Source organism: Podarcis pityusensis, assembly GCF_964106645.2.
Source record: "Podarcis pityusensis genome assembly, chromosome: 7".
Lineage (NCBI taxonomy): Eukaryota > Metazoa > Chordata > Lepidosauria > Squamata > Lacertidae > Podarcis > Podarcis pityusensis.
In genome coordinates this window covers 6,192,253-6,219,038 of record NC_138031.1, presented here as the reverse complement: position 1 = coordinate 6,219,038, position 26,786 = coordinate 6,192,253, and the positions used below count along the sequence as shown (strand labels likewise).

Sequence of the window (26,786 nt, the reverse complement as noted above, 5' to 3'; positions counted from 1 at the left end):
GAAGGCATCGCCCATCCATGCAGGAACCTCCTGTTGCAGGAAGTACAAAGCGTTCGTCCGAGGGTGGTGGGGAAAGAGGCTTGGGAAAATTGCTGGCTAAAGTTCTGCAAGAGGAGGAGGTGAACAAAACCAGTCCCTGGAGTTTGATTTCTCATACGCGAGGCTTACCTTTCCGAAGAGGAGAACCTCCAGGTTGCCCAAACGCCTCTTGCAGCCAGATTTTCGCCCTGCTGAGGACTGCTCAGTCCCCCTTCGAAGAGGCTGCCGGCTAAGCCCGTGGCGTGATCTGCCTGACAGCTCTTGTTTTGCAACGCTTACCTTCGGCAGGGTCATCGGCTGCTTAGCACCGGGTGCACAGAGCCTCAAAATAGAACACAAGGGCTAAGCACATAAGTAAACGGGAACAGGGCAGCTGAATGATGCAAGGGACACGGCAGCCGGGGGGATGGACGGACAGACAGACAAGAGAGTGAATCTTTGTCAATCGCTCCCCCTCCCTTTGCACAAAACAGCAGCAGCAACGAAAAAGGAGAAGGCAACTTTTTTCTTAGAAAGAGAGTTCCATGTTGTTGTTGCTGCTGCTACAGGCTACTTCCTGCTCCTGGCAACTTTGCATTTTGGTGGGTGCCTGTGAGAGGCGGCCGATAAAGGCTTCAGAACGTGGCAGGCAGGCGAATGCCCAAGGAGACCCCCTTTCCACTTTTGCAGCCCTTGGGAAATATTATTGTTGATATGTGTTTCTAAATCCCATTAGCTCTTAAGGGCAAGCCCTGCTCATCTGGTTCACCCTTGCTACCAGTGTAGGTCATGTTAAATCTACACAAACACACACACCACCAGCAACTGACACAAGCCGAGGCTCTAAGCTTGAAGCCCCACACACAAAGCCCCTGTCTGCACACTGTTCCAACTTGGATAGCGTTAACGCAGCGATGCTGCTTAGATTTGGAAATTGAGGCGCGCAATTCAGCATCTTGGGAGCTAGACTGGTGACTGGGAGCGGCTGCCGGGACCACATAACACCGGTCCTGAGAGATCTGCATTGGCTCCCAGTACATTTCCGAGCACAATTCAAAGAGCTGGTGCTGACCTTTAAATCCCTAAACGGCCTCGGTCCTGTATACCTGAAGGAGCGTCTCCACCCTCATCGTTCAGCCCAGACACTGAGATCCAGCGCTGAGGGCCTTCTGGCGGTTCCCTCATTGCGAGAAGTGAGGTTACAGGGAACCAGACAGAGGGCCTTCTCGGTAGTGGCGCCCACCATGTGGAACGCCCTCCCTTCAGATGTGAAGAAAATAACCAGCTATCCTATCTTTAAAAGACATCTGAAGGCAGCCCTGTTCATGGAAGTTTTTAATATTTAATGCTGTACTGTTTTTAACATTTGATTGGGAGCCGCCCAGAGTGGCTGGGGAAACTCAGCCAGATGGGCGGGGTATAAATAATAAATTATTATTATTATTATTGTTTATTACTATCCACCTCTTTTTTTAGCATTGGAAAAATGGCTTTGAAAACCTACAGACAACGCTTAGTAGGATCTCAGAAGCCAGGTCCGGGGTGTGGGTGTGTGTACATTTGCATCAGCATTTGTTTGCGGGGAGAGGGAGTGTTTCAGCGCTGAACAAATCTAACTGCCCTCTTCTGTGACTAAAAAGAGAATCTTGCAAATGAAGCTTACTCGTGCAGATATGCTTATTTTAGGTAACGCGTACAGGTCACGAGCAAATTCAGTGTTTCCCGGTGCAAAGATGAGCTCTGTGTTTGTGCATGTAAAATGTGAGAAGGCATGAGCATGCCTGAGCGCACATGCGCACACACACAAACTGTTCCACCAGCGGTCTCTAGAGTTATCCGTTCCCAGCAAGGCTGCATCCATATCCCATTTTACAGTAATTATGAGAGGTGCTTATAACAACTACGGTACCTTGGAGAGTTTTACAGCAGCGATAGTAATGGAAAACCACTATTAAAAAATGCAAGCAGTCACTCCCAGCGGTGCTATAACTCTGGCAACTTAGGAATAATGTTGATAACCAGCAAGCCCCAGAGGCAGAAAGGGCTTATAATGCGAAGGAAGAAATTATCCCTTGACCCGTAGCTCTTGATGATGTGATTAAACAGTTCTAAAGTGCAGGGGGGAGCAAGTTGGGCGAGAAGTTCTGTTACCCCCCTTGGGAGAGAGGGGAGCAAAGCGAAGCTGCTTGGCCCGGGGTCTATTTATAACCCTAAATCACATTACGCAGAACCACCAGAGCCAGGATGCAGCCGCTGGGCTTTGAAGGACATACCCTCATATCCTGTGCAAACTTCTCAGGGCTGTTTGATAAACATCGGCGAGCTCCTCTCTCGCGACGGACACCTGCTCCACATCTGGCTTTTGTTTTCAAGATGGCAAGGGGGAAAAAACCGTTGGGAGGAAGATTGCTTCGACTTTACGAAAACACTTAAAAGAAGCTAAGAGCAGCCCTGTTCGCTTAGACCGAATAAAATCCACTTGGTTCAGCATCCTGTTCCCACCACAACCCCCCCCCCCAGCGGGCAAGCCTATCCGGAAGCCAAGAAGAAAAGCACAAAGGGGACGCTGTTCCCTCTTTGCTGTGCCCAGAATTGGAGAGCTGGAAGGGACCTCCAAAGGTCATCTGGCTCAACCCCCTACTGCCTATAATCCAATTGTGTCTGGGTTCTCCCATGCATGCAGCCTCCTGAAAATCCAAGTGCGCTTGCACAGACCAGTGGACAAACCCGCTTTGAAAACTTCACCAGGTAGATAAAAACAGGAAACAGAGCGCTAGTTGGCTCAGCCGCCAGCCTCTCCAGATTTGGAAAGGGTTAATTTGCTCCTTCACCAACCTAATTTCATCTGGGGCAGCCTCTGTTCTTTTTCCAGCCAGCCTGCCCCCCATACAGATGTATGGGGTTTCGTAATCCCAGCCAAACCAACAAGCGCCCCTTTCCCCACAGGGCTAAGCCTGCAAACATTCCGCTGACAGTTCTATCGGTCACAGAATGCCCACAAACATTTCAACATCACTTGCGGTGCAACAAACCAACACCCGAACACTTCAACGCCGGCAATATGAACACTGCGCAGGCGGGCACAAAACACACACACACACACATACAGGCAGGCCAACAATGACGCCAGCTCACCACCTGCCAAGCTATTATTCATCTGGCAGCTCTCTGCGCGCATCACAGAAGGAGTAAGCGCTCAGGAAGATTTAGGGAAGGATCACAGGGAGATCAAACTCTTAACCGACTTGATCCAGATTTCAAACACATCGAAAGCTACTGGAGTGGAAAAGGCTACGGAGACACCTTCTCCGCACTGTTCTCTGGGGAGAATTTCACCCTGAAACGTGGACTGGGGACACCGGGGAATGCACGGCACATGTGTTTCTTTGCACTGCGTACATTGCGCAGTGACTCAGGGTATTTCAGTGCAATATACTCTGAAATGGAGCAAACTGCATGACTGGTCCCTTCTGCAGGTTACAGAACAAATATCCTCCTGTTAGCCGTCACATTTCCTGCGGAAAACCAGGAAGCTGTCTGCTAATGGGAAGCAGTGTTCGAAACTCCCATTGTTCCAGGCGCATTTTGCAGCAGGGAATTTCATTAGCGCGAGCTGTTTCTGAGCTCTGGGCTCAGTACTGCGCCTAAGATTTCAGATTAAAATTGCAGAGTGGAAGGAAAGGAGGACCTTTTTCTGCCTCCCTACTTCCAGCTGCTCTCTGAAGACTGGAGTAAAGACCCTCTTAAGAATACAGTGGTACCTTGGGTTACAGACACTTCAGGTTACAGACTCCGCTAACCCAGAAATAGTATCTCAGGTTAAGAACTTTGCTTCAGGATGAGAACAGAAATCACGCATCAGCCTGTGTACCAGATGGAGCTGATGAACAGCTGCCCTGGACACAGAATTAACCTGTGCCTCCATGGACAGCTCTGAGTCCAAAATGACTCCCAGGCTGCGCACCTGGTCCTTCAGGGGCACAGTTACCCCATTCAGGACCAGGGAATCCTCCACACCCGCCTGCCTCCTGTCCCCCCAAAACAGTACTTCTGTCTTGTAAGGATTCAACCTCAATCTGTTAGCCGCCATCCATCCTCCAACCGCCTCCAGGCACTCACACAGGACCTTCACCGCCTTCACTGGTTCTGATTTAAAAGAGAGGTAGAGCTGGGTATCATCCACATACTGATGAACACCCAGCCCAAACCCCCTGATGATCTCTCCCAGCGGCTGCATGTAGATGTTGAAAAGCATGGGGGAGAGGACGGAACCCTGAGGCACCCTGCAAGTGAGAGCCCAGGGGTCTCAGGGGTTTCACACAGTGGAGTCTGGGAGATATTCTAGGGTTCATGAGCAGCTTACACAAAGGCCTAGCCTTTCATGTCTCCTCACTACTACCCCATGTGAACTCTGCATGAATCCTGCAACATGCACAAAAAAACGCAAGCGTGCACTGACGGGGGGAAAGCTCGCAGTGGCATGGAAGATGTTGATTTCTCGTTTCTCTCCGGACATGTGGCCATCGAGATCAATACCTTTTAAAAATTTGCAGAAAATTATGGTGCTCATCATCAGCACCAAAGCCTTCCCTGCTGAGCCCTGTTCCCACCAACCAGTTCCGAAGTTCGGAGACAGAAATCTGGAGGATCAGAAAGGAAACATATGAAGGTACTGGAATATTTTAGCCCTGGAGGTCTGGACCAGTTTGAACATGGCTGAGAGGAACCCATTCTGCCTGCCTGCAGAAAAAGCTTTTCATCAAAGGCTGGAGGAAAACTCACCACCTGGAAGACAGGTAGGGACTGCCCCTGTTTTGCATGCAGAAGAACAAGTTTCTGGCAGAGTCAGGAGGAAAACTGAGGACCGCGAACCCTGTGCTTTGTCGCGAAAGGCGTTGGGGGAACTCAACTCAAAGGGACGTGTGTGTTACTTCACACAACGCATTAGGATTAAGAAATCCAAAAGCATCTAAGAATCTCAGAGGACATGAACTATTTGAAAAGTAATTGTGATGAACAGATTACGCTAGTAGGACTGCAAGAAGTTTTGCAAGGTGGATTATCTGAAATATTACAAGAAAGAATTATTAGTTAAGGACAACTGAATGCAATGTAGAAACCAAGAAATGCAGAATAAGTGATAAAAACGGAAAATCATCAGAGGCGTTGACGGAAGTCTAAAACATTGTATAAGATGAGAAGTTATGTTGTAGGAGTGTTTGAAGTGGTATGCTAAAAAATTAATAAAAATGTATTTTTAAAAGAAAGAAAGAAAAGAAATCCAAAAGAAGGTTCATCTAGGGCAGCTGGAAGTTTCTGCACGGATCAAAAAAAGTCCTTCTTCACGCAGCTCTTAGTTCAACTATGGAACTCACTTCCTCAGGAGGCAGTGGTGGTTTGAAAAGATAAGACAAATTCTCTATTAGCAATGGCGGCTATGCTCTTGTCTCCACAGTTGGAGGCAGTGATGCTTCTGTTGGGAACTACAGGTGCAGAGAATGCTCTTGCGCTAGGATCCGGCATGTGGGTTTCTCACAAGGCATCTGGTTGGACACTGTGAGAACAGGATGGCCAATGCTCTGATTCGGTAGGAGGGAGAATCCTAGTTTCTTTCTATGCACAGCAGTGATGCTGCAACATACAGTTCACCGGACCATACTGCCTGGGACAGCCATAGGCATAGATCCCTGCAACTCTCCCAAAATAATAATAATAATAATAATAATAAAATTCCTTCCAGTAGCACCTTAGAGACCAACTACGTTTGTTACTGGTATGAGCTTTCGTGAGCATGCCAACCAACTCTCCCAGTTTGAGATCCAGCAGCTCCTGCTTGGAGAACTGGATGCCAGTGTTAAATCCTGAACAGTAAACAATGCTCAGTTTGACAGGTGAGGCGTGGGAACGCCAGCAGCCCCAGAGAGCATGACGCCACCTTGCACCTTGGCAGTGGATGACTTGAGCCTCAAAGGCCACCCTGGAAACTAATCATCAGCCTGACAGCTGCTGCAGATGTCTGCATGTCCCTGTAAACAGAGGCAGCCTCGCTGGGATAATTGTAAGGTGATGGCTGTCTAGGCTTTGCACCAAGGATATAGAGGGTATCAGTGACGCTCGGCAGTTTGCAGAAGGAGCTATAAAGCTGTTGCCTTCTAACGTACAAACGTTGGTGATGACTTTCGCTGGGTCTATCGAAGGTTCATGCGGGTGCCCCTGAACGAGGCGGAAGAAGGAACTTAAACCACATCAGATTGCAATTAGGGGAGATATATAATAATAATGGGACGCTGGTGGAGCTGTGGGTTAAACCACAAAGCCTAGGGCCTGCCGATCAGAAGGTCGGCGGTTCGAATCCCCACGACCGGGTGAGCTCCCGTTGTTCGATCCCTGATCTCGCCAACCTAGCACTTCAAAAGCACGATGTGCAAGTAGATAAATGGGTACAGCTCCGGTAAAGGGCGTTTCCATGCACTGCTCTGGTTCGCCAGAAGTGGCTTAATTATGCTGGCCACATGACCCAGAAGCTGTACGCCGGCTCCCTCGGCCGATAAAGCGAGATGAGCGCTGCAACCCCAGAGTCGTCCGCGACTGGACCTAATGGTTAGGGGTCCCTTTACCTTTATAATAATAATAATAATAATAATAATAATAATAATAATATATTTATACCCCACCCATCTGGCTGGGTTTCCCCAGCCACTCTGGGCAGCTCCCAACAGAATTAAAAGCACAATAAAACATCAAACATTAAGAACTTCCCTAAACAGGGCTGCCTTCAGATGTCTTCTAAAAGTCAGATGGTTGTCTATTTCCTTGACATCTGATGGGAGGGCGTTCCACAGGGAGGGTGCCACTACTGAAAAGGCCCTCTGCCTGGTTCCGTAACTTCGTTTCTCACGGTGAGGGAACCGCCAGAAGGGTCTCAATGCTGGACCTCAGTGTCTGGGCTGAATGATGCGGGTAGAGACATTCCTTAAGGTAAACTGGGTCGAGGCCGTTTAGGGCTTTAAAGGACAGCACCAACACTTTGAATTGGGCTCCGAAACGTACTGGGAGCCAATGTAGGTCTTTCAGGGACCGGTGTTATATGGTCTCGGCAGCCACTCTCAGTCACCAGTCTAGCTGCCACATTCTGGATTAGTTCTAGTTTCTGGGACACCTTCAAAGGAAGCCCCATGTAGAGCACATATATATTTAAATGAACCCCCAAAACAACCGGGGGAAAGTTTCCATCCCAGCTTCTTCCTTGCAATGCTCTATGGTCTGCAAGGTCCCTCCAAACTCTAAAAATTATTTGATTCTATACTTGCAAGGAGGAATGACTGTTTTTAACTTACTGTGTTCCTATAACAGAGCAAGATCAACTATTCTGTTCCTAATAGCAAACAGATGGGTACAGCAGTGTACATTTACTGCTTTGAACACAAAAGGGTACAATGCTTCTGTCCAGGAGGCTGGTTTCTTTGGAAAACACAGCCCAATGATGCAAGAGGAAGTTTACCATTGTGCCAGTCTTGCTTTAAAAAGTGTAAGTTCATGCATCACGGTAAGCTATGAAGCACGGTTTACTGTACGCCAGGAAACTGAATCTGCTCAGCTTCTTGCGTCTGGGAGGAGGAAACAAACCGCGATGCCAGGCTTAGCGATATGCCCAGAGGAAGGATTATGACCTGTAGCCAAGGTGTGTTCTTGGCTTAATGATAGTGGGGTTGTTGGAAGGGAGAACGAACCAGAACCCCCCTGGCTCAGACACAAGGCTGAAGTCAGGCATTGTGGTTTCTGAAAAGCCCCGGTGATGTGTGCTCACAGTAAACCGTGAACTGTTAGTGTGATGTGGGCTCTGGTAAGGTTTTTTAGGCAAATGAGAAGGTTACGTACTAAAAGAAAACAGGGTTCAGGCCAAGGTTAGCTTACGAGCAAATTCCAGAGTCAGCACGCAATTCTTAAATGCAGGACAGGATGAGAGTCGCCACACACAAATTACATCAACCCCTTCAGAGCCTAGAAATTACTATTAATATATTTTTATTTATATCCCCACCTTTTCCCTGGACAGGGACTGAAGGTGGCTTACAGATACAGTGGTACCTCGGGTTACAGACTCTTCAGGTTACAGACCCCACCAACCCAGAAATAGTACCTCGGGTTAAGAACTTTGCTTCAGGATGAGAACAGAAATCGAACGATGGCAGTGTGGTAGCAGCAGGAGGCCCAGTTAGCTAAAGTGATACCTCAGGTTAAGAACAGTTTCAGGTTAAGAACGGACCTCCAGAAGGAATTAAGTTCTTAACCTGAGGTACCACTGTAAAAGAAAGAAGAGCTAAAAACATAGGGGTGAAAAACCATTAATTGAAAAGCAATTAAGTCACGTTCCTTGCACTTTTGCCTTTCGGGACACACAAGCAAGACGGAAAATTTAAGCTCCCTTGTTTTATCCTGCTACTGCCAGGAGGTATTATGCATTTCATGTAATCTTGTTATGTTTATTTTGCCGAAACATTGGGCTTTTTTTTTGAGGGGGGGTATCTTTGTCGTATTTGCTGTTGTGTTGTTCTACAGAACAACCCGTGTGTTGCAAATATATTCACGAAAGTATTTGAAATCAATTGAACACACGTCTGTCAATCTTTGAAAGTCCGCAGAAGTATAATAATATATTAGAGAATTTACAAGTGCACACAGTTTGTTTTTGTTACTAAATTACATATATTATGCAATAAGAATTACAGTGCTATTTAGTATACTGGTCTGTGTGTTGCCTGTATTGTTTGTTGTGTTGTTCTACAGATGCTCAAACAGCCTTGCCCCAGCCTGACACCGCACAAGTGCTTTTGCCTTCAACTCTCGTCAGCCCCAGCCTGTTGCCGTCAGAATCTCTCATAAAAGCCTGTGAGATTCTGGCAACAACAGGACAATTTTATGCCTCCTGATTTATACAGGCACAAGCAGTAATTTTCAGGTACGGACCAAGTGAAACGCCAGGAAATGCCGAGCCTTTCATTTTCTCCTTAACGAAAGGCCCCGGCAACAGACAGGCTGCTATTAAGTTTTGCCGCGAGCTCCTTTTCCAGAACCCTCAAATTGGCCGTAACTCCGGAAGCCGCGAGCAGGACGGGGCAGGGGAGAGGGAGAGAGGGGGTGCCATCTAAAAGCAGCCCACTCACCCTGTAAAAAAAGCAGCCCACTCACCCTGTAAAAAAAGGTAAAGGGACCCCTGACCATTAGGTCCAGTCGTGGCCGACTCTGGGGTTGCAGCACTCATCTCGCTTTATTGGCCAAGGCAGCCAGCATACAGCTTCTGGGTCATGTGGCCAGCATGACTAAACCGCTTCTGGCGAACCAGAGCAGCGCACGGAAACGCCATTTACCTTCCCGCTGGAGCGGTACCCATTTATCTACTTGCACTTTGAGGAGCTTTCGAACTGCTAGGTGGGCAGGAGCAAGGACCGAGCAACGGGAATTCACCCCGTCTTGGGGATTCGAACCGCCAACCCTCTGATCGGCAAGTCCTAGGCTCTGTGGTTCAACCCACAGCGCCACCCGCGTCCCCTCTGTGGGAGTATATTGTATTTAAAATGGGGTATCAGAGTTTTTAGGGGGCTAACCAGGTTGGGATAGCTGGGATAGCAGGCTTATTGGTTTTTGAATTGTCTTATGTAGATTTTTCAGTTTCGTTGTTCTGTATGGGACAATGACAATAAAGATTGGTTGGCAGGAGCAGGGACTGAACAATGGGAGCTCACCCCGTCACGAGGATTCGAACCGCCAACCTTCCGATCGGCAAGCCCAAGGCTCAGTGGTTTACACCACAGAGCCATCCGTGCCCCTAGAACAAACTTAGTTGGTCTCTAAGGTGCTACTGGACATTATTTATTTATTTAACCCTACTTTAGAGACCACAGAAACGTCACAATGCCAAATAGTCGTCGTCATTCCTCACACAAACTCTCCCCACCAACAAAGGAGCTGTGGATCCACTTTTAGAACAGCCTGTAACCAATTCAGATGGAAGATAGTTGTTCAACAAACCCACTGTGCGTGTTACGGAGCGAAAAATATGGCAATTCCTACATTGCAGGGGGTTGGACTAGAAACCCCCAGGGTCCCTTCCCATTCTGCATTCCAATGATTCTATATGTGCTGCAGCTGAGAATAATTGAGATTCCTAGCCAGAGCTGTGTGTACTCTGATAAAAGCAAAACAACAACAACAGCAGCAGCCAGGCCTCCATTTCTTGCCACAAGGCTGACCATGTTAATCTCACTTAACTCCCTGCACCCAGCGGATGAGAAAAAAAATCAAGAAAATGTAGAACTCTGGGGAGTTAACAGAAAATGCCTAGGACAAGACCAAAGGGTGACTCTTCAGTTTTCAACTTCCTGGAGAAGTCTGGGAAGAGTTCCAATTCCTAGCACCCCAAACTAAAGCTCCCAGGTGTTTGGTGCTTTTCCCCCCCCCTTAGAGGGGTGGGAGGCCTAAAGGAGGAAAGCCTCATCCCCACACTTCCAAGAATGGCAGAGCAGTCAGGAAAGGGGGCAGAAGGCAACCAGGGGGTGGGCATCTTGCCAAAAGCATAACCTGCAAATCAACCGAGATTTGGGTGCTCCTAAGCCATCGAATTGCCAACAAAGGTCCGTATAGTTCAAGCTATGGTTTTCCCCGTAGTGATGTATGGAAGTGAGAGCTGGACCATAAAGAAGGCTGATCGCCGAAGAATCGATGCTTTTGAATTCTGGTGCTGGAGGAGACTCTTGAGAGTCCCATGGACTGCAAGAAGATCAAACCTCTCCATTCTGAAGGAAATCGGCCCTGAGTGCTCACTGGAAGGACAGATCCTGAAGCTGAGGCTCCAATACTTTGGCTACCTCATGAGAAGAGAAGACTCCCTGGAAAAGACCCTGATAAGATGGAGGGCACAAGGAGAAGGGGACAACAGAGGACGAGATGGTTGGATGGTGTTCTCGAAGCTACCAGCATGAGTTTGACCAAACTGCGGAAGGCGGTGGAGGACAGGAGTGCCTGGCGTGCTCTGGTCCGTGGGGTCATGAAGAGTCGGACACGACTAAACAACAACAACAACGAAAGCCATCGAATTTAGAGCACAGCTGGGGGGCGGCCAGTGGCATTAGCTCTCTCTTTCGCCTCGCCCAGGTACAGCCGCATCTTGCAAAAATCCTAGGATTAGATTGCTCACTGGAGATTAAACTGTTGTGTCACAGCACGTCTGCTCATTCCTACTTGAGCTCCGATTCCCCTTCCTCTCGAAGACGGCTTCCTTTGAGATGAAAGATTTATCACCCTAAAGCTGTCACAGCCCAGTCTGGCGAGCTGCGTCCTACTCAGGGTGGATATGATTTTTTTGTTTAAAAAAAATCAGATTTTTGTTAATCAGATTTGTTTTGATTTAAATTGGATTTTTAAAATAAAATGCTTTTGCAGGAAAAATCTTTCTAAAGATAGTTTTCTATTTAGGTTGCATTATTGTCCAAAGGCTATACATCAGGAAATAAGGATTTGTTTTAAGATTTAAGACTCTAGGCTAGGGTTTTTGTTTTTTTGTTTTTAAAGTTTAACCACATCAGTTAACAAACATGGATGCGTATGCTATAATGTTATTGTTTTAGTTAAATAAATTGTTTAACATGTTACTAAGGATTATATTTCTCCTTCCAATAAAGTACAGCAGAAAAGTTGTCCAAATAAAAACAGTTAACTTATTAAACCTCACAATAATTTCATAATTACATCAATATAATTCTAGTAGCATAACCAAATCAGTAATTTTTGATGTAACCGTAAAAGCTACTCTGCAAATTTATTATTCCAAAAATGAAACCTTCATCTGGTTGCAAATATTAAGATTATACAGTGGATGCTAGGGTCGCGAACGTGATCCGTGTGGGATGCACATCCGCAACCCGCAGCAGCGTGTCTGCGCATGCTGTGATTCGGTGCATGTGCAAAGCGCAATTTAGTGCTTCTGCGCATGCGTGACTGCTGAAACCCAGAAGTATCCCGTTCTGGTACTTCCGGGTTTCGGCAACCTGAAAAAACGCAACCTGAAGCATCTGTAACCCGAGGTATGACTGTACCAGCAAAAAAAAAAAAATTAGCCAAGTCTTACTGACTAGTGATTTAAATCGATTTGATTTCAATCAAATCCTCCCTGGTCCTATTTCTCGCTCGGGTGCAGGGAAAACTGAGCCACCTTGGCAAACTTCGCCTCAACCCCATCTCAAGACACAGCCTGGAGTTCACCTTTCGTTGTAGGATGGCTGCTGCGTTACAAGGCCAGAAAAGTAATAAGTTACAGCAACATCCTTCCTTTCCCCCTCCATCCTGCTGTAAGAAAAAAGGATACCGTGCTGCTGGAGAAGGTTCAGAAAAGGGCCACCAAAACGACCAAGTGTCTGGAACATGGGTAGGCAAACTAAGGCCTGGGGCCCGGATCCGGCCCAATCGCCTTCTAAATCTGGCCCGCGGACGGTCCGGGAATCAGCGTGTTTTTACATGAGTAGAATGTGTCTTTTTATTTAAAATGCATCTCTGGGTTATTCGTGGGGCCTGCCTGGTGTTTCTACATGAGCAGAATGTGTGCTTTTATTTCTGTAAAAAAATGATTTAAATCCAGTCTTACTGACTAGTGATTTAAATTGATTTGATTTAAATCAAATCCACCCTGCTGTACACCCAGATGAGACCTACATGGACAACAACAATTAAGGCGGCATTTTATTTAATCTTTTCTTGCTAGCACAACTTACTCTGTTGTTGTTCAGTCTGTCAAAGGGGTGAGGAGTTCTGGAGGGGGAGAAAGGGGTCCTGCCTCCAGCTATGAATAAACTTAATTCAGGTGCCCTCTCGACTTCTGCAGTTTACCACAGGTTGCCTACACGTTCCCCAAATATAGCAATCGCGATTAAGGTGAAAGATGGCCGGTTCTTAATTTAGGAGACTTGGGGCAATTGGCGGTTCCTGCGACAGTTCCTCCCACATCACTCTGTTCATGCAAAAATTCAGAAGCCTTGCGAGAAGATCCACACTGACTCTCCTTGCTACCTCTTCCTCTTTGCCCTGCATTCCGGTCTGCTTTTATCAATAATAATAATAATAATAATAATAATAATAATACCGCAACCATCTGGCTGGGTTTCCCCAGCCACTCTGGGCGGCTTCCCGCAAAATATTAAAATACAATAATTCATCAAATATTAAAAGCTTCCCTAAACAGGGCTGCCTTCAGATGTCTTCTAAAAGTCAGATAGCTGTTTATTTCCTTGACATCTGATAGGAGGGTGTTCCACAGGGCAGGCGCCACTACCCAGAAGGCCCTGTAACTTGGCTTCTCGCAGTGATGGAACCGCCAGAAGGCCCTTGGCACTAGACCTCAGTGTCCGGGCTGAACGATGGGGGTGGAGACGCTCCTTCAGGTATACTGGACCGAGGCCGTTTAGGGCTTTAAAGGTCAGCACCAACACTTTGAATTCTGCTCAGAAACATACTGGGAGCCAGTGTAGGTCTTTCAAGACCGATGTTATGTGGTCTCGGCAGCCGCTCCCAGTCACCAATCTAGCTGCCGCATTCTGGATTAGTTGTAGTTTCCGGGTCACCTTCAAAGGTAGCCCCACATAGAGCACATTGCAGTAGTCCAAGCAGAAGATAACTAGAGCATGTGCTACTCTGGGGAGACAGTCTGTGGGCAGATGGGGTCTCATCCTGCGTACCAGATGGAGCTGGTAAACAGCTGCCCTGGAAACAGAATTGACCTGTGCCTCCACGGACAGCTGTGAGTCCAAAATGACTCCCAGGCTGCGCACCTGGTCCTTCAGGGTCACAGTTACCCCATTCAAGGCCAGGGAGTCCTCCACACCCGCCCGCCTCCTGTCACCCCAAAACAGTACTTCTGTCTTGTCAGGATTCAACCTCAATCTGTTAGCCACCATCCATCCTCCAACCGCCTCCAGGCACTCACACAGGACCTTCACCGCCTTCACTGGTTCCGATTTGAAAGAGAGATAGAGCTGGGTATCATCCGCATACGGATGAACACCCAGCCCAAACCCCCTGATGATCTCTCCCAGCGGCTGCATGTAGATGTTGAAAAGCATGGGGAAGAGGGCAGAACCCTGAGGCACCCCACAAGATGACCCTCGGGTCCTTTCCCCACTCCTCATTTCCACGATCTGTATGTTCTCAGGCTTTTGTTCACCGCGCTGATTGTGCCGGAAGCTGTCTTGAGATATGCAGATGTTTTGGAGGGAGAGGGGTTCGCTCATCTTGCGACCAGCTTCCAAAGGAGGGTCCAGCACGCAGCAATCTCTGAAATTAAATTCACAGCCTCCCCTAGCAACCATGTTGGTGGATAAAGCGAGCGCTCTCTCATGTGCTGCTCTCCATCGTGGATGGAGCAATGGGTGCATCCCTGCATTTATTTAGTGCATGCATTCCTGCATTCATTTATCCCCTCCACTCCTTTTCCTCTTTCTAACCCTCCCTTCTGCAACCCACTCCAGTCCTTTCTCTCCCTCCGGCTCCTACAGAGCAACCAAATTCCCTCCCTGCTCCTTTCCAATGCATGGATTTTTCTCCCACTTGCTCCCGAGCGCCGGACAGAGGTTCCGGTTCGTGAGTAATTGGGAGGTGCACGAGTCTCTTGCTTCCTTTTCCTCCTCCAACCTTTTAACCAGGTCACTGTGAGCACACGCTGGCCTGCCTTTGTGGGTTCGCTGTTGTTCTTGTTGCTTTTTAAGAAAGAAAGACAAAAACCCAAAGGAAACAGAGGGAGAGAAAGCGGGGGGAAGGAAGACAGGAAGGTGAACTCCCGGAATGTGCATTTTTGCGTCCTTTTTATAGCAGATGCCTTTTGCTTCCAAATGCAGAAGCTCTTTTAAAAGCGCCTCTCTCTTTGGAGCTGTCCTGCACATTTCCTGCCGGAGTGGCAGATGTCTGCGGCTATTGGTGGCTTTTGTTCATAGAGGGGGGAAAAACGTCTGGGCGGATGACACTCTGTTGCTTCCTCTCGCGCTCCCTTCCCATCTTTCCGGCTTCCACTTGGCCCCGTATTCATGCAGATGTTTGGGGCGTCCCCCCACCCTTCCCCGCCTCTCCTCCGCCCTCTAACTCTTTCATCTTCCACATCCTGCCTCTCCACACCCTTCCACCCACTGGGAATTGGGCGAACTTTGCTTTCCTGTTGCTCCTTTCCTTTGTGCCAGACGCAGCCAGCTGCTTCACTCTCTTTTCTCTCTCTCTCTTTCTCCCCTTTTCTTTTGTCTGGAAAACAGTCCTCGAAATTGCAAGCGGGGGAATCCGGCCGCTGCAGTGAATTCAAGCAGAGGTCCCCCAATAGAGTAGGCTGGGGTCTGATCCTTTGCTGCTGCTGTGCCGGCTCGTAAACCTCCCCAATTTGGTTTCTCTTTTTTAAAAAAACAACACTAAACGTAAATTTTATTCTGCCTATTAACACACACACAAATACATTCAGAATTGAAGAGGGTGATCTACACACCAAATAGTAAATAAGTATTCGATTTCCTCTTTCCTTTAACACAACTCTCTGTGTATTCTAAATATGCAGTTGCGTAAATAACCCAAACGTCATTGTCCTCTGTAAATATTGGAGCAAAAGTAAGGAATTGTCAGTATAAATTTGTGTGTCTGATCAGGGTTAAAAGGCATGCCAGTAAATAGATAAAGAGGCTAAATCTCATTTGCGCAATGCCCTCTTAAACCACATGCTGTCAATTTTTATCCCCATTGCTCCTAATTCTTTCAAGAGATGATTCGTAACTCCATTTATTTTGTATTCCACTGGAGTTTACTATCCTGTCTTGACCCTGTGGTTCACTTTATTACTTCTGGCTTGCTTTCCCTGCTTTATGACTCTTCTCTGGAGCATGTCCTTGGTGTATAGCCTTGCCTCCTGGGCTTCACTAGAATCTTAGAAATTTAGAGATGGAAGGGACCCCAAGGGTCATCCAGTCTGACCCCGTGCAATGCAGGAATCCTACCCACAGCTACCCCTTGGGTGAGCTCGTACCACCAACCTTCTGGTTAACAGCCAGATGCACTGAGCCATTGTGATTAGTGTCTTGAATGAACAGGGTGACCCCTCCAAAGGAAAACCCCAATATATCAATGGATTTTTGGGAGGTGCGTGTGAATGAGTAGCAGTGGTCAAGCTGTCTTTTGTGGGGCCTTGCCCCCCATGATTAAAGTTAGAGGGGCTCCAACACTTATTTTCTTTGGGTGCAAAGAAAACCCCATCCATTTCATTTGTACTGGCTTTTCCAGAAAGACGTGTCAACTTGTGGGCATTGTTCTTCCCCCCGCCCGAAAACTGCTGTAAACTAGCCAGATGTTTAACTGAGAATCAGCCACAACCAGTCCATCATTTGGGAAATGAGACTTGTAGTGGTTCTCGACCTGTGGGTCCCCAGATGCTGTTGGACTACAACTCCCATCATCCTTGAGATCTGGCCTTGCTAGCTAGGGGTGATGGGAGTTGTAGTTCAACAACATCTGGGGACCCACAGGTTGAGAAAGGCTGCTTTAGAGCCATCTTGCCCCCAAATGGCAACTACACACTTCATTTGGTTGAGTGTAACCTTGGTTTAGGGAGGCGGGTGGCGCTGTGGGTTAAACCACAGAGCCTAGGACTCGACGATCAGAAGGTCAGCGGTTCAAATCCCCACGATGGGTGAGCTCCCATTGCTCGGTCCGTGCTCCTGCCAACCTAGCAGTTTGAAAGCACCTCAAAGTACAAGTAGATAAATAGGTACCACTCTGGCGGGAAGGTAAACGGAGTTTCCGTGCACTGTTCTGGTTCTCCAGAAGCGGCTTAGTCATGCTGGCCACATGACCCAAAAGCTGTACGCCGGCTCCCTCGGCCAATAAAGTGAGATGAGCGCCGCAACCCCAGTCGGCCACGACTGGACCTAATGGTCAGGGGTCCCTTTACCCTTTAACCTTGGTTTAAGGAGCCATTTGGGGCCTAGCTTATATATCTATGAGTTTATAACACCAGTGTGCCTGATCCAACAGACCCATTTTTTATGGCAACAGAGGAAACATGCATAGGATCCCCACATACTTCCCCCTCTGCACCCTTTCCAGACCCAGAGATTAGGGGACCAGACACAACTCAGTGTGTATAGCCCATGCGTTGAATGCAGAAGGTCCCAAAATTTCAGATGAACATTCTTTCATGTGTGGTGGGAATGTAAGAAAGTGAAAAGCTTTTGGGAAATGATATACAATGAAATGAAAAAGATGTTAAGATATACTTTTGTAAAAAAACCGGAGGCTTTTCTTTTAGGGATCTTAGGAAAAGAAATAAGAAGAAAAGACTGTAAACTCTTTCAATATGCAGTAACGGCAGCCAGAATATTGTTGGCCCAGAAATGGAAACAAGAGGAAATACCGACGATAGAGGAATGGAGACTGAAATTGATAGATTACGCAGAACTGGACAAATTAACTGGGAAAATTAGATATATCAAAGACCAAAAGTTCATCGAAGACTGGGGAAAGTTTGTAGATTATCTGAAAAATGTATGTGATGTGAACGCAACGTTAGTGGGATTTCAAGAGGCACTGTAAAAATTGAAAAGTATTGTTAATATGAAATAGTGGGGGAAGGGAAGTTTAATGGCAATACGAAAGAAGGGAATGTGTAATTAAAGATAAAATATGGATGATTCTCAGAGACGCTGAAGGAAGTTCAAAAAGAGACAATTTGTTGAAATTTGGATAAAAACGTATAATTGTATGGAAAACCAATAAAAATTTATTAAAAAAACAGAATTTCAGATGAAGGCGGTCTCCAGTAAAAGGGCCTCAGTCAGCATGGGACAGAGGACGGTTTCTGCCTGCAGAACAGTCAACAGGCACTAGGCGGACAAATTGTTTGCCTGGGTTAAGAGCTTCTGACATACCCTTTTGGCTTCAGCAAGTTTGCAATACCAGGTAAAATTAGACCTTGCCCAATTTTGACTTACATGCCGTTAGCATGTATGACAGAGTTTAGCAGGCGAAGGGGGGGGGGAGCCCAGGCCCTCCCCCCCTTTCTCTTTCCTCCCTGAATGGGGTAACTGTGCCCCTGAAGGACGAGGTGCGCAGCCTAGGAGTCATTTTGGACTCACAGCTGTCCATGGAGGCACAGGTCAATTCTGTGTCCAGGGCAGCTGTCTACCAGCTCCACCTGGTATGCAGGATGAGACCCTACCTGCCCGCAGACTGTCTTGACAGAGTGGTGCATGCTCTGGTTATCTCCCCCTTGGACTACTGCAATGCGCTCTGTGTGGGGCTACCTTTGAAGGTGACCCGGAAACTACAACTAATCCAGAACATGGCAGCTAGACTGGTGACTGGGAGCGGCCGCTGAGACCATATAACACAGGTCTTGAAAGACCTACACTGGCTCCCAGTACGTTTCCGAGCACAATTCAAAGTGTTGGTGCTGACCTTTAAAGCCCTAAATGGCCTCAGTCCTGTATACCTGAGATCCAGCGCTGAGGGCCTTCTGGCGGATCCCTCCCTGCGAGAAGCAAAGTTAAAGGGAACCAGGCAGAGGGCCTTTTCGGTAGTGGCACCCTGCCTGTGGAACACCCTCCCATCAGATATCAAGGAAATAAACAGCTATCTGACTTTTAGAAGACATCTGAAGGCGGTCCTGTTTAGGGAAGCTTTTAATATTTGATGAATTATTGTGCTTTTAATATTTTGCTGGAAGCCGCCCAGAGTGGCTGGGGAAACCCAGCCAGATGGGCGGGGTATAAATAATATATTATTATTATTATTATTTAGCCCAACCCCCTCCTGTGCAGGGATGAGAAGCAACAGTTCACGCTCTGTGTTCTGCTGCTGCTTCCATTCCACAAACTTGACGCCAGAATCACACTGTTCTGGTGTCAGGTGGTGGCAAATCCCTAGCGGGAAATTTGAACCCGGATCTCCCTGGTCCTAGTCTATCACTCTAACCCAGGCATAGGTAAACTCGGTCCTCCAGATGTTTTAGAACTACAACTCCAATCACCCCTAGCTAAAAGGACCAATGGTCAGGAACGATGGGAATTGTAGTCTCAAAACATCTGGAGGGCCAAGTTTGCCTATGCCTGCTCTAACCACTAGACCATCCTGGTTTCCTAGACTTCTTCTGCTATGGGCCAGCTATATAAATGAGGCAGGTGACTAAATATGGAGAAAGCAAACTGCCACTTAAAAGAAGGATCTGAAATATTTTCCTGGAAGCTTGAATTTTGTTTCATTCTGGGTTGTTTCTTTTGGTGTTTTAACGTGTTGTAAACTGCCATGAGATCCCCCCCCCCAAAAAAAAATAAAGCAGTGTAGAAATGAAAACAACAACTCCATTGGGTGGGGGGAAGGGCACCTAGACATTCCGTTGTGGCAAGGCTTAAGGTGCAATTTGGCAATTAGCTGATATATTTGGCCTTTGGTCTGGACTCAGTCTGACCCTTATGTTTTCCCTCCCCTTATGGTTTTGATCTGTGGGCTACTTTTAAACTGAGGCTGCATTTGAAATTGCATTTTAAATTGGGGTTTTTTCCCTATTATGTTTTTACTGTAATTTTACTGGTGTTAGCCACCCTGAGCCCGGCTCTGGCCGGGTATAAATAAAAATATTTATTATTATCATCATCATCATCTGGCAATTAGCTGAGATTCCTGCATTTGCAGGGGGTTGGAATAGATGACCTTGGGGTCCCCCTTCCAACTCTACAGTTCTCTGATTCCATGATCCGGGTTTCTATTGCTGATGATCACTTATGCTGAAGCTCTCTGAACAATGAAAGCTCTACAATGCAAATAAAAGAAGAAGGTTTGCCGATGAAACTTGCCAACCCAACAGGCTCACTCGCCCCCCCCAAGATCAACAAAAGCAAAAACCATAAAATATTTGGGTGGCCGGGAGCAGGGAGCGAAGTCCTCTGGGTGGCTTCACAACAAATAAGCAATAGAGAGCAAAACGGATTAAGACAGTGAACCAGAAAACACAAAAAAGAGGAATATAAATACAACAGTAAATGGATCTCGCAGCAAAACTCAATCCCTGTCCATTTTATCAATCTAGCACATCGATTCTCTTTCATTTGCAGTCCACCTTTTCACCATTATGAAACCCATCTCGGCAGGGAGCAGGTGTAGACCTGCTTGGCTTCAGCCGGGAGGTGTGGCGTGGTGCAGATTCACAGGATTGCAGAATGGGGAGGGAACCCCAGCGGTCATCTAGCCCAACCCCTTGCAATGCAGGAATTGCAGTTGAAGAGACCCTCTCTTGAAACATGGGCATCCAGTCTCTGCTTAGAAGTCTCCACCACCCGCTTCCAAAATATTTCGTCCTACCCTCCAACAGCTTTTCCTAATAAATAATAATTAATAATAATAATAATAATAATAATAATAATAAATTTTATTTATATCCCGCCCTCCCCAGCCGAAGCCGGGCTCAGGGCGGCTAACAACACTAAAATAGTGCAACATTATAAAAACATTATAAAAATTAATTAAAATCAAAATTGATGGCAACCATAAACTAAAGTTCTGTAAAGATTGCCAGAGGAGGGAGTCAGGCTGTGCCCTGACCAAAGGCCTGGTGGAACAGCTCTGTCTTGCAGGCCCTGCGGAAAGATGTCAAGTCCTGCAGGGCCCTTGTCTCTTGTGACAGAGTGTTCCAGAGCGTAAATTTTGTATTTATACCCCTCCCATCTGGCTGGGTTTTGCTGTCATCCAACCATCTCTGCGACAGAGACCGCACCTCCCATCTCCTTCCTGTACAGCGCCTAGCACGGGGTCAACGTTAAGCATCATGCAAGTGGCTGCAATGCTTAATAATAATAATAATAATAATAATAATAATAATTTATTATTTGTGCCACGCCCATCTGGCTGGGTTTCCCCAGCCACTCTGGGCGGCTTCCACAAAGACCAAAAATACACTAAGATGTCACACATTAAAAACGTCCCTGAACAGGGCTGCCTTAAGATGTCTTCTGAATGTCAGGTAGTTGTTTATCTCTTTGACATCTGATAGGAGGGCGTTCCACAGGGCGGGCGCCACTACCAAGAAGGCCCTCTGCCTGGTTCCCTGTAACTTGGCTTCTTGTAATGAGGGAACTGCCAGAAGGCCCTCGGCGCTGGACCTCAGCGCCTGGGCAGAACGATGGGGGTGGAGACACTCCTTCAGGTATACTGGGCCGAGGCCGTTTAGGGATTTAAAGGTCAACACCAACACTTTGAATTGTGCTCAGAAACATACTGGGAGCCAATGTAGGTCTTTCAAGACCGATGTTATGTGGTCTCGGCGGCCCCCCCAATCCCCAGTTTAGCTGCCACATTCTGGATTAGTTGTAGTTTCCGAGTCACCTTCAAAGGTAGCCCCACGTAGAGCGCATTGCAGTAGTCCAAGCGGGAGATAAATAGAGCATGCACCACTCTGGTGAGACAGTCTGCGGGCAGGTAGGGTCTCATCCTGCATACCAGGTGGAGCTGGTAAACAGCTGCCCTGGACACCCAATTGACCTGCACCTCCATGGACAGCTGTGAGTCCAAAATGACTCCCAGGCTGCGCACCTGGTCCTTCAGGGGCACAGTTACCCCATTCAGGACCAGCGAGTCCTCCACACCTGCCCGCCGCCTGTCCCCCCAAGACAGTACTTCTGTCTTGTCAGGATTCAACCTCAATCCATTAGCCACCATCCATCCTCCAACCAGGGCACGGTTGAAAGGGAACTTCCTGCAGCATGCATTTACTTCGACCCCTTCGACTGCTCCAGCTTGCAAGAATTAAGGTCGATCCGGCAAAGACATGCACAGCTCTGGCAACTTCGCAGAGCCTGGAAGCGCATAACGTCAGGTCTTTCCCCTTTCTGCCCATTTCCAAGCGGCTTGGTGTCTCCACTTCCTCCTCGCATATCCCCAGCCCACCCTGGCGGAGAGGGAGTGGGGAGAAACCCTCATTTTCTGGGATTTCCCCCCCAACCCCCCCCACTCCGTGCTTTGAGCCAACAGCTGCAAGTCCTCAACCTCAAAGGGAGAAACTTTCCCAACCCTGTTAACTCTCAGTGCAGCGAAGCCAATAAATTTCCCAGAGTTTCCAGGAGGCTGTGGACGAACGACCCGGGAAAAACCTTGCAGAGAAACTCCTCCTGACGTGGCCGAAACAGGCGTCCGGACCTACCTTGCGAGTCGCCCCCGCTGCGGACAGCTGCTGCTTCTGCCGCCTTCCCCAAAAGGAGAGTGTCGCCTTTGGGGACGGGAATCTGGGGACGGGAGTCTTCCAGAGAAAAGGACGGGAACGCGAGGCGTCTCTGTCCCGGGCGGCGATGTCTGCCTTCAATTAGCAATCTCAAGTGCCAATTTAAGAGGAAAAAGCAGCGCCGAGGAGGGAGAGGAGAAGGGGGAAGAGGGAGGCCAACTCTACGGGGAATCGTAACATAATCATTTAAACTGGCAGCTTTGCAAAGGCAAGAGTGCTCCAGCTCTGGGTGGCAGCCTGCCAAGGCCTGGAGCAGCAGCAGCAAGGAGAGAAAATATGTGAGCTACCAAAGGGGCCTGGCAGGGGGGAAAAACACACCAAGGGGGGCAGTTAAGTTTGTCTGGCACTAAACTGGGGTATATGAATGCAAGAAGCTGGGTCCGAATCAATATGCACCAAGGGAACGGAGGAATGGGCCAGTTTGCTGACATGAGATCAGCCTCCACAACTGGACAAAGCAACACTTCCGAATCTCACTTGCAGGACACCAGCTCTCGTACTCGAGTCCTGCTTGATTATGGTATACAGCGGATGAAAACCCCACTAACTCCAGCCTCAGTCCACTCCTTGTGAAAGTCCCCAACACGTTTGAAACGTCTTTTCCTGACAATCCTCTCCAGGCTGCGGTCATCCCTGCTGCTTGTGCACCTTTTTCTTCCACACTTTCCCCTTCCGCATCACTTTCCATTAATGTGCTTCGATTCAGAACTTTGGGAACATCCAACTTCTTCTGCAATTACCTTTTGAGGCTTTCCCTCCTTATGGATGGTCTCAGCGATGGCTTTCTGCATAACTGTCAGGTCAGCAGCCTTCCCCATGATTGTGCTTCCTACTGAACCAGACTGAGAGACCATTTAAAGGCTCAGGAACCCATTGCAGGGGTTATGGATTGAATAGCTACTGCACCTTTTCACAATATTCTAATTTTTTGAGATTGTTAATTTGGGGTTTTCATCAGCTGTATGCCATGATCATCACAATTATAACAAATAAAGGCTTGACATATCTTGTTTTGCATGTCATGAGTCTATCTCATACATAAGAGAAAGGTAAAGGGACCCTGACCATTAGGTCCTGTCGTGACCAATTCTGGGGTTGCGGCGCTCATCTCGCTTTATTGGCCGAGGGAGCCGGCATACAGCTTCCGGGTCATGTGGCCAGCATGACTAAGCCAGAGCAGCGAACCAGAGCAGTGCACGGAAATGCCGTTTACCTTCCCGCCGGAGCAGTACCTATTTATCTACTTGCCCTTTGACGTGCTTTCGAACTGCTAGGTTGGCAGGAGCAGGGACCAAGCAACGGGAGCTCAGATTCACCTTTTAAGTTGAATTACAGTGGTACCTCAGGTTAAGTACTTAATTTGTTCTTAAGCTGAAACTGTTCTTAACCTGAAGTACCACTTTAGCTAATGGGGCCTTCCGCTGCTGCCGCACGATTTCTGTTCTCATCCTGAAGCAAAGTTCTTAACCAGAGGTACTATTTCTGGGTTAGCGGAGTCTGTAACCAGAAGCGTCTGTAACCTGAAGCATATGCAACCCGAGGTACCACTGTACTGAAATAAATGAACTTTTCCATGATATTCTAATTTTTCGAGTTTCATCTGTACATCAGTTCCCAAGCTTCCCAATGCCGTAATTAACGCATCCAGGCCTCTCTTTCTCTGCCTGCTCGTGTTATTCCTTCCTCTTTACACACGGAGTGGCGTTCCAACACGCCAAGCCATGATCTGGACTTTTCTGATGCCAAACTCGCCGTTCTCCAGACCAGCTCACCCACACCAATGCAAACAAACGGAAAACGTCCCCGGTTTGTTTCCTCCCTACGCTTCGCTTGCCAGCTTCTGCATCTCCCAGGCTATATTTGCTAAGCATCGCCCCCTTCCAACTTTGCAAGGTCTAGCGACTTTGTCATACTCCAGCTCCAAAACTCCATTGGGGAGGGAAAACGGGGGGCTGCATTCATTGCTTGCCAAGTGTCTCTCTGTTTCTGAGATACTCAACTCTGGGAGCCAGTGAACAGCTGGGCAGCTCAGGAGGATGAGGAATGGAAGTTGGCTTCCACCAGAGATTGTGGAAAACCCATCCTTGGTTTGCCACAAAAAAGGATGTTGCAGAGCTGGGAAAAGTTCAGAAAAGGGCAACCAAAAATATCAAAGGGATGGAGCAAGCTCCACCATGAGGAAAGCTTGCAGCTTTTAGGAATTTTTAGTTTAGTGAAAAGGCGAGTAAGGAGTTTATGGAAATAATAATAATAATAATAATAATAATATTTTTTTATTTATACCCTGCCCTTCCCGGTTCAAAAACCAGGCTCAGGGCGGCTAACAACAAATTTAAAACGCTTAATTATAAAAGCAGCATAAAATACAGTATAAAAACATGAATAACAATAAAATTCAAAAACCAATTTAGGGGAAATAAGCATTAGATAATCCCCAGGGCTAGCTGGCTGAATTGGTCCTACTTGGGCCAGCGAGGAGACAAGGGGAGAATTAGCTGTGGGGTCTTAGAGCGGGTGATCTTCATAAAAGGGGAGGGGGAGGGAAATAAAAGGTCAGGCTGAATTCAAACTAAAGGCCAGGCGGAATAGCTCTGTCTTACAGGCCCGACGGAAGGAGGTTAAATCCTGAAGGGCCCTAGTCTCATGGGACAGAGCATTCCACCAGGTCGGAGCCATCACTGAAAAGGCCCTGGCCCTGGTGGAGGATAGTCTAACATCCTTAGGGCCTGGGACCTCTAAACTAAACCTCTAAACTCATCCCCAAAGTGAATAGAGGAAAGTTTGAAGGTCGGCGGTTCGAATCCCCACAATGGGGTGAGCTCCCGTTGCTGTGTCCCAGCTCCTGCCAACCTAACAGTTCAAAAGCACGCCAGTGCAAGTGGATAAATAGGTACCACTGCGGCGGGAGGGTAAATGGCGTTTCCGTGCGCTGTTCTGGTTTCCGTCATGGTGTCCCGTTGCGCCAGAAGCGGTTTAGTCATGCTGGCGACATGACCCGGAGAAACTGTCTGCGGACAAACGCCGGCTCCCTCAGCCTGTAAAGCAAGATGAGTGCCACAACCCCAGAGTCATCTGCGACTGAACTTAATTGTCAGGGGTCCTTTATCTTTACCAATACAGTGCTACCTCGGGTTAAGTACTTAATTCGTTCTGGAGGTCCGTTCTTAACCTGAAACTGTTCTTAACCTGAAGCACCACTTTAGCTAATGGGGCCTCCCGCTGCTGCTGCGCCGCCGAAGCACGATTTCTGTTCTCATCCTGAAGGAAAGTTCTTAACCCAAGGTACTATTTCTGGGTTAGTGGAGTCTGTAACCTGAAGTGTATGTAAGCTGAACCGTATGTAACCTGAGGTACCACTGTACAGTCATACTTCATGTTAAATTTACTTCAGGTCGAGTGTTTTCAGGTTGCGTCCAGCGGCAACCCGAAAGTAACAGAACGGGTTACTTCTGGGTTTCGCCGCTCGCGCATGCGCAGATGTGCAAAATGATGTCACGCGCATGCGCAGAAGCAGCACATCGCGACCTGCACAGACATGGGTTGCATTCTGTTCAGGTTGCGAATGGGCTTCTGGAACGGATCCCGTACGCAACCAGAGGTACCACTGTATCTCTAAGCTCTATACAACACATCAAAACATTCAATGAAACAATCCAGAATGAAACCAACGCAAGCTTCAAGGAAAATATTTCAGATCCTTCTCTAAGTGACATTTTGCTGTCCCCAAATTTATTTATTTACCTACTTAAAATTGACAGAGCTACCCAACAGCAGAAGGGCTCTAGGAAGCCACATGTGGCACAGTGGGACCTGGGAGATCGGGGTTCGAATCCCCACTGCGTCATGAAGTTCACTGGGTGACCTTGAAGTCAATCACAGCCTCTCCTCACCTACCAGTATACCTGAAGGAGCATCTCCATCCCCATCGTTCAGCCCAGACACTGAGGTCCAGAACCGAGGGACTTCTGGCGGTTCCCTCACTGCGAGAAGCCAAGTTACAGGGAACCAGGCAGAGGGCCTTCTCGGTGGTGGCACCCGCCCTGTGGAACACCCTCCCACAAGATGTCAAAGAGAACAACACCTACCAGACTTTTAGAAGACATCTGAAGGCAGCCCTGTTTAGGGAAACTTTTAATGTTTGGTGTATTATAGTATTTTAATATTTTTTTGGAAGCCGCCCAGAGTGGCTGGGGAAGCCCAGCCAGATGGGCGGGGTATAAATAATAAATTATTATTATTATTATTATTATTATTATTATTATTATTATTACCTCACAGGGTAGTTGTAGGGATTAACTGAGGAAGGGGGTGGACCATGTACTCCTTGGAGGAAAAGGAAGGATATAAATGCAATAAATAAGTTATTCTGATTACCTGCTTAGGAAAGCTGGAAGGGCCAGCCAGATGGAGAAACCTGTCGCCAACCTCCACGTGGCTGCAAACAGACCTGTGCCATTCGCAAAACGCGCCTAATTTCAAACACTGATGCAGA

General features: G+C 47.7%; 1 protein-coding gene across 4 annotated transcripts in view; it reads right to left on the bottom strand.

Annotated features, from left to right (window-relative positions):
* Nucleotides 1-26,786, bottom strand: part of PTP4A3 (protein tyrosine phosphatase 4A3) — a 109,348-nt gene that overhangs the window by 46,970 nt on the left and 35,592 nt on the right. The window contains exon 1 of one of the 4 annotated variants that reach the window (XM_081012898.1): nucleotides 22,217-22,365. The exons of 2 other annotated variants lie outside the window; for them this stretch is intronic. The gene's annotated coding sequence lies outside the window, so the exon portion shown is untranslated. Of the gene's footprint in view, nucleotides 1-168; nucleotides 315-22,216; nucleotides 22,366-26,786 lie in introns of those variants that run through there. One more of the 4 variants, XM_081012895.1, reaches the window with a different exon arrangement.